This window comes from Phascolarctos cinereus, unplaced genomic scaffold, assembly GCF_003287225.1.
Source record: "Phascolarctos cinereus isolate Bilbo 61053 unplaced genomic scaffold, phaCin_HiC Scaffold_2;HRSCAF=192, whole genome shotgun sequence".
Classification (NCBI taxonomy): domain Eukaryota; kingdom Metazoa; phylum Chordata; class Mammalia; order Diprotodontia; family Phascolarctidae; genus Phascolarctos; species Phascolarctos cinereus.
The window spans coordinates 326,415,020-326,423,545 of NW_027555625.1; positions in this window are offsets into that span (position 1 = coordinate 326,415,020).

Sequence of the window (8,526 nt, forward strand, 5' to 3'; positions counted from 1 at the left end):
CAATATTCCAAAAAGCAAAGAGATAATCTTACTACCAACAATAGCTTACCCTGAAAGCCTGAGTACAATTCTGCTGGAGAAAGTAAACTTTTAGCAGAATAGAAGATTTTTAAGCATTCTCAATAAAAGGAACAAAGCTGAGTAAAAACTCCATAGTACAAACACTAGAGTCAAGAGAAACTTAGAAAGGTAAATCTACTTGTGTAACTGGAAGGGGCTATACTAAAGAAATATTCATTCTACTGGGGAAGTAGAAACAAATGTCCCTTCAGTACCTTAATGTCTTCAAATGGTTTTGAGGAAGTTAAATATGGTAGGGGACCTGAGAGAGGATAAATCCTATCATAAAAGTTTTAAGGAGTGGAGTGGGGATGAGCGAGAAGAATAGAAGGTAAAAGAACTACGTCGGTATAGAGAGGAGGAAGAAGGGGTGGACCTTATTGTTTTTCATAATTGGGGTACATGAGAAAAATGTGCAAACATAGAAGGGAGTGGAGGGAGCAGACCACAGATGAACCTCACTCTTATCTGAACCAGAGAGAGGGTGGTTGAACACACACACACACACACACACACACACACACACACACACACACACACACAGAGTTTGGTACAGAGATAGATTGAACTCAGCAGAGAAACAGGTGGGTTTAGGGAACGGGAAGGATAAAAGAAAGAGTAATACCTGGGTGGGAAGAGTACAAGCAAAACAAACAAAACAGTGGAAGGTGAATCCTAAAGGGAGGAAATTAAAAGGGAAAAAAAGAATGTTTAAACTAAGAGGATGCCTATCAATTGGGGAATGGCTGAAAATAATTTTGGTATATGGATACAATGAAATATTATTGCACCGTAAGAAAAGAAGAAATAATTTCAGAGAATCCTGGGAAGACTTCTATGAACTGATGCAGAGTAAAGTGAGCAGAAGTAAGAGCATAATTTACATAATAACATCATAAAAAACTGTGAATTTCCAGAATTGTAATCAAAACAATGACTAACCATATCTCCAAAGTACCTGTGATAAAAGAGGTTAACTGCCTTTTGACAGAGAAGTGATGGGCTTGAGGTGCTTAAAGAGATATACATTTTTGGGCATGACCACTGTGAGGATTTGTTTTGCTTGAACATACTGAGTTTTTACCATGTGTTTTATTTGGAGGGAAATTTGGTGAAGATAGGGGGAAATAGCAATAGTGATGTAAAAAATAGAAGGCCATTGAAACATCCTTATGATGCACAGAAAGAATCCAAAAGGAAGCATAGACAAGCAAGGCAGCTTTGAAAAATAATGCTAGCCATACTTTTTAAAGAAGATAGTAGTATAGAATATAAGTTCACAGTTTCCTATACAATCTTCTTTTATGTTCTACTTTTTAAGTAGAATAAGTTTTTTTGGTGGTTTTAGGCCCAGAATAGTAAAATAAAATTTAAAAATTTAAATGTATTTCATGGATTCATAATCTCATCCATGTGGGCACTTCCTACAACGGTGCATTTCACAACCTATCACAAACCCGTATGATTTTTGTTCATATCCTCTGATAAATCTTCCATATAGGATCTAGCCAGAATTAGAATGCTTCCTCTAGGTCATAGATTCTTAACCTGGGGTGTGTGACTTAAAAAAAAATGTTTTGATAACTGTATTTCAATATAATTGGTTTCCTTTGAAATCCTCTCCAGGGACAGAACCGATGAACTCTGAGTGCAGATTGAAGCTTTTTTATTTTCACTTTCTTTATGTGTTTTGGGCTGGATTTTTTTTTTTTTGAAGGATGTTGATAAGTTGGAGAATGCCCAAAGAAAGTAAATCAGGATAATGAGAGGACTGGAGACTATGCCATATAAGGAACAGTTGAAGAGTCTAGTGGTATTTAGTTTGGAATTTAGTTTAGGATAGGCATGAAAGCTATCTTCAAGTATTTGAAGAGATATTATGTAAAAGAGGGATCAGATATTTTCTTCTTGACCCCAGAAGGCAGAACAAAGAAGAGTGGGTAAAAATTGTCAAAAGGTCAGTATTGACTTGATATGGAGAAAAACTTCCTGACAATCAGAGACATCATCTTAGCAAGTGTTTCCTCTCACAGGAGGTTTTCAAGCAGAGGTTGGATGACCATTTGACAATGATGTCCTAGAAGTGATTCTTGGACAGGTAGCAGTCAGACTAGTTCTGCCTCTGAGGTCCCTTGCACTCTAGTATTCCGTGATTTTACAGATGACAAAAATGAGGTTCAGAGGGGAAATTTCTCAAGATTTGGACACTTGGGTGGTAAAAGAATTTCACCTATCTACAGTTTTCCCTTCCACATCTTGGAGGTGGGGTTAGGGGCCCGGCACCATCCCCTATCCCCACCATCTCATGCTACCTCCCCCCCAATCTGGAAAATCCACATAAAATTTTTTGGCCTTCCTTTTGTACCAGAGAAGTCTGAATCATTATGGCATTAAAAGATAAAATATGTTGATATTATACAACACTACACACCTATTTTGCGCATTTCTGAGTTTCTAAACTTTTTCTGTGTTGTCTGCTGGCCTTTGAGTGTCCTCTTCAGCTTCTGCAAAACTCCCCCCAAATTCCCATTTAATTTCTTATGCCGACTAGCAATATATGGAAACCAGGAAAGTTATGATATGGAAGGGATAGCTGTAAATGGGGGGGAAATTGTACTTACTCCCCAGATTATGGCAGACAATTAGATGGACAATTCATTGAACTTTCCCAGTAGTATGTATGTATAATATAAAATCTGTCTATCTATCTTACACAATGTGCTAATTAGCATATTATGCAATGTTATAATCACATATACATATACACGTAGACATAGACATATATACACACATGTAATATATGTATATGAGTATACACACATAGGCATAATAATGTATCTGGGAGACAGTAGGAATGGACAACAAATTCAGTCTAGAATTAAACAGGAGGAGAACAGGTGGAATTGCCTTCAGGAAAATGCGAAAACCCCCTAATTTTCCCAGAATTTGAAGTTCCTTTAATTCCTCTAGAAACAAAGCCCATCTTTTTGAAAAGAAAAAGCTTTCTATTGATATCTTTTGTTTCTACATTGCCTAGATTTCTTCCTGCATCTTTCCTTTTTTCTCCCTGGCAGAGATCATCCTTTATAACAATTTTTTGGGGGGAGGCAGGTTAAGTAACCTGCCCAGGGTCACACCTCTAGTAAATGTCTGAGCCCATATTTAAACTCAGGTCCTCTTGACTCCAGGGCTGGTGTTCTATCCACTGCACCATCTAGCTGACCCAATTTAAAAAAAGAAAAGAAAAAGAGGAAGAAACAAAATTTTTTTTAGCAAAACTGGTCAACAGATTGAAATTATTCAATGTCTCACCTTTGAGAAACTTGACCTTTACAAAGGATGGCAGAGGGGATTCTCCTCATCTTTCTTCTTTGGGGTTAAGCTTATTCTTTATAATTTTGCAACATTTGGTTTCAATTATTTTGTGGTGGTTGTTTTTTCCATTTGCATTGTTGTGCATATATTGTTTTCCTGGCTCTGTTTGCTTTACTTTGCGTCAGTTCATCTAAGTCTTTCTATGTTTCTCTATATCCATTCTATTCATTGTTTCTTACAGCACATGTATTGTTTTGGTTTAGTCATTCTCTGATCATTGTTTTACTTTGAAAAAACTCCCACAATGTTGTATATAAATTATATCAGATTGCTTGAAGTCTTGGGGAGGAGGGAGGGGAGAGAGGGAGGGAGAAAAAAATTTGGAACTCAAAATCTTATAAAAGGGAGTGTTGAAAGTAAATAAAAAGTAATTGGGAAAAAAATAAAATATTATTTTAAAAAAACCCAATATTGGTTAGTGGTTGAGAAAAATGTAATATTCTTTCTTGTCCCTGAAGGATTAAAAATGAGTATTATTCAGAGGTCAATGGAGACATGAACAATGGGTGTGGATAGGCTTTGACGTAAATAATAACTTCAAATTATTTAAATTATAATAATAACTTCAAACAACAAATAAAGAGTGTTAGAGAAATACATGGGGAGGGGGGAAGATGGGCTTGACATGTTGCAAACTAAATGGAGGCTATTGACAGGGATTGCATGGGACAGACAAGCATTCAATTGGCAGCATTGGCAAAAACATCCAAATCAATGAGGTCACAGGTAATTTTGAGGAGCTTGCAATTTGAACATAGAATGTCATAGTTGGAAGGAACTCCCGAGTTCAGCAAGTCCAGACTTCTTGAGAGGCCGTGTGGTATCATAGAAAGAATGCTGCTCTTGCAGTCAAAGGACCTGAGTTCAAATGCATTCTTGTGTGACCTGTGTGACCATGGGCAAGTCACTTATCCTCTCTGGGTTTCAGTTTCCTCATATATAAATGAGAGGGCTGGGCTAGAAGTCCAGCTCTGAGGTCCTTTCAGCTCTAAATTTATGATCTTCACTTTGCAGATACTGAACCTGAGATCAAGGGATGGAAGAGGACTTAAAAGTTTACTCACCATGACTGAAAACTAGGGGAAGCAAAATCCAGGGACAGCTGGCTAGATTTGGGCTGGACATGCTAAGGGGCCATTTACAATCCATGAAATGTATTTGTTTCCTATGTTGTCACCAGCTGGGCCTGAAATGCACTGGTCTCTGGGCATCGGGCCCAAGGCAAACATTCTGAAGTAATTTCTCAGAAGGGGAACATGTTTCCAGTCTCTATATGGTCTCCCAGAGAGCACCACTTAGATCAAGGAGCTTAGAATCACCAAATGCCAGATCCAGAAGGGATGCTGGAGATTACCTAAGTCCAACCCCAAACCCCCAATCGCCTGCCAATTTTGCAGAAGCAGAAACCAAAGTATCTAAATGGTTTATATGAGGTCATCTCAGTAGGGACAAATGTTCACACTCACACACACACACACACAACCGTTCAGTCATCCTCAGCCTCTCAGGTGAGAATCCACCCTTCTTCTTAATGGGTCAGAGCTTAGAACCCACTGTGAATGCTGAGCCACTCACCCCTGTGTCCGGCAGGTTTGTCCCTAAGATTTCAGGGAACTTCACTCAGTATTTGTGTATGTGGGATAGGGAGTAGGGGAACCTTGGTGCCTTTGTGGTCCTATTTTGCCCATGCTGTAGGCTGCCCACTATCATCTCCCTTTGTGCAGTATGTGGGCATAGAGTAGGACAGACATTCATGGGTTCATAAACAGTCCTCTTTTTTGTTTTTCCTTGTCTATTCATGATTTTAGGTTCATAATAAAAAATGATTTCTTTTAAAAAAAGATTATGCATCAAAGTATGGACTGAGGAGTATCACTCTCCCTAACTCTCTGTCCCCATGCACCACAACGTATCAAATGAATAAAGGTAAGGGAAGAGAATAAGCATTTATATAGCACCTACTATATACCAGGCACTGTGCTAAGCACTTTACAAATATTATCTCATTAGATCAGAAGTAGATTAGATTAGAGGATACATGTGGCCCTCTAGGTCCTCAAGTGCAGCCCTTTGACTGAATCCAAACTTCACAGAACAAGTCCTCTAGTAGGGGCCACATGTGGCCTCGAGACCACAGGTTCCCCACCCCTGCATTAGGTCCTCACAACAACCCTGCAAGGTAGATACTGTTTTATCCTCATTCTACATTTGAGGAAACTGAGGCAGACAAAGTCTAAGTGACTTACACAGCTAGTAAGTGTCTGAGGCCAGATGTGAACTCAGGTCTTGATTCCAGGCTCAGTGCTCAGATAGATGCACTGTGGCGCCACCTAGCAGCCTTTTTTTTTTTTTTAAAAAAAGAGCTCTTAGCACATAGTAGGCACTTAATTCTTGTTTCCTTTCCCTTCCCAACCCCCAGCTCTCTCTCTTACCTTTCTTATCACAGTGCCTATCAGCCCCAGCTATTCAATAAGCCTTATTTCCCACACATTCACTGAGCCCTTACTGGGTTGGAGGCCCTTGGGGGAAGAGGAGCAGAGATGAATGACATTCTTCCCTCAAAGAATCCATAGTCTGGGAGAGGAGATAATTAACTTTTTTCAATATATGTGGAATCTGTGCCCTACGTGCAGATCCCAACTCCCTCCCTCCCTTGGTAGTAAAATACTTTCCTAGTTGCCTCTTTGGCCAAAAAATAAAAATAAAATAAAATACATCCCTGGTAGCCAGACCTCCAGTGATGAGTTCTTGTGCCCTTAGCAAGCCTGGTCTTCAGGCTATAGATACGCAACTTATCTCCATGCCAACATGGGGCACTTTCTCAGCTTGGTAAAACCATTCTTCCCCTCCCCTTCAGAGCCTCTACTCCACTAGCATGACCTTCAAGGACCCAGGATCATCTCCAAAACACAATGAAGCATTGGAGGAGGATTTTGATTATAATAATATGTCACATTCCTAGCATGCTTCAATTTGATGAATCTCATGACACCTCTTTGAGGAAGGCTCAGGAAGTACTATCATCCCTGTTTTACAGATGGGGAAATGAGGTTTCATGGAGGTAAAATGTTGTGCCTGGGGTCATGCAGGTAGGATCAGAGCTGGAACTCAAACCCAGATCATCTGGCTCCATCTTCACTGGTAAAGTGCTTTGTAAACCTTAATGTGCCAATCAATAGCTGTTAGCTAATATCATTGCTGTTGTTACCATTATAAGCATACATGTCATTTGGGGACTGGCCAGCAAAGGCCAGGTCCTCAGGGCATGTGCAGATTTCCCCTTTCTGGTTGGTGGTATCAATCACGTACGATATTTCCTGCCTTGTTTTAATATAGCATTGTGGAAACTTGATGAACCTACTCCTGGCCATGAGTATTTGAGAGGCTGGTATTGTGGCAATGAAGAGTCTTCTAATTGGCCAAGGGTATACCCAGGCTATATACAAAAGACTCAAATGGATAGATTTTTCACTCTTTTCCTTGGTGGCTTTTGAGTGAAGATTTCTGTATCTTCAGTTAGAAGACAAAAGCCTTCTTATCTTCCTACCTAGCCCACCATGTATTCCTGAGCATACGGTACCTTGTGTATGTGTGTGTGTGTGTGTGTGTGTGTATTCTTTCATGATTTTAGGTGAATAAGTACCAAGAGAAAGAATGGCTCAGGTTACTACCTTGTGAGCCTTGAGAGTTCAAAAGAGTCATCAGAGGAAAAGTTCTCTCAGCAACCAGAGTCAATAGAAGAGATTCCAATAGACAGTAGCAAAAGTGGCTGAATCTGCTAAAAAGTTAGCACTGAGAAGCAACCTGCTTGACCCAGCCCAGTGGTAGACTGACCCATCAACCAAGACAGTGCATCCTGGAAAAACGTCGAGTCCATCCTGCTGAGCAAAGGAGCAACTCATCCATCCAGGTGACAAGCCCCAAAACAAACTTGGTGGGGACTGTGAAAGGAAAAAAGAACTCCCAGGATCAACAGCCTCAACACATTTTTTTGGACCCATGTGTGGACTAAAGGTAAGTGTGTCCACCTTTGTACTTCAAGTACCCACTATCTCTAGGGACCTTGTCTGCGTCTTCAAGGGAAGAGTGAGACTGCCAGTTTGGAAGGATTGTATTATATTTTCTGTCTTCAGCAAACCTTCTCAGTAAATATCCCTTTGTAAAAACTCTTTGATGTCAACTGGTTGATAAAAATTGTGGAGAGCACACTAGATGGGGGCTCATGAGTGATTGTATTAGAAGCCATAACTTTTCAGGGTTACCCCTACAACTCAAGGGCTAGATTGTCCTTACTTTTGGGGGACAAGGCAGAATGAAAGGAGGGTCAAGAGAAACTCAAATCAAGTGCTGTGGAAGCTCAGAAGAGAGAGGTCACTTCCAACTGAAGAATAAAGAGAGGCTTCCTGGAGGAGACAGCGCCTGAGCTGAAGGATTGGTAGGATTTCAGAAGGCAGGGATTCTGGCTACCGTCTCTTTAGGCAGCATATCATGGTGAACCTTGAATGCCAGGGTTTAGCACCTAGCCCAAATCCTTAGTATTGTTTCTTTCTTTTCAATCACACCAATAAGCAGCAATGATTTTATCAGTGTTAGGAAGTTCAGCCCAAAAATTGTTGATCTCTGGCATGAAGTATGGAGCTTAGAGGGGGGGAGATAAGACTCAGGCAGCGATAACAGACTAAGGTCCATGGAAGGGCTCCTTCCCACGCTGAGTGCCCAACCCAAGGACTCTTTTTCTATTCCACTTCTCTTCTTAGCCCAAGTCGGGAAGTGCCTAGGGTGAGCAGCTTATGCCTCAGGTCCCTGGGATATTTTCCTGATACATTCTGACCAGGCCTGTGTCCTTGGGCACATGAGTGCTTCTATCCTTTCTTTCTCTAGCACAGGAAAAAGAGGGGCTATGTCTCCATGATTTCTATACTCTAACAAGGATCCACTGGTTCCTTCCCTTCCTGAGAAAGCAGGGTGGGTCATATTGGATTCCTCCTATTCCCAACAGCCTAGGTATGACGTCTCACTTTTCTCAGAAGAATAATAAAAACATTTATTAATAATAGTAATAGTAATAATAATAGAGGACACACAAATGTC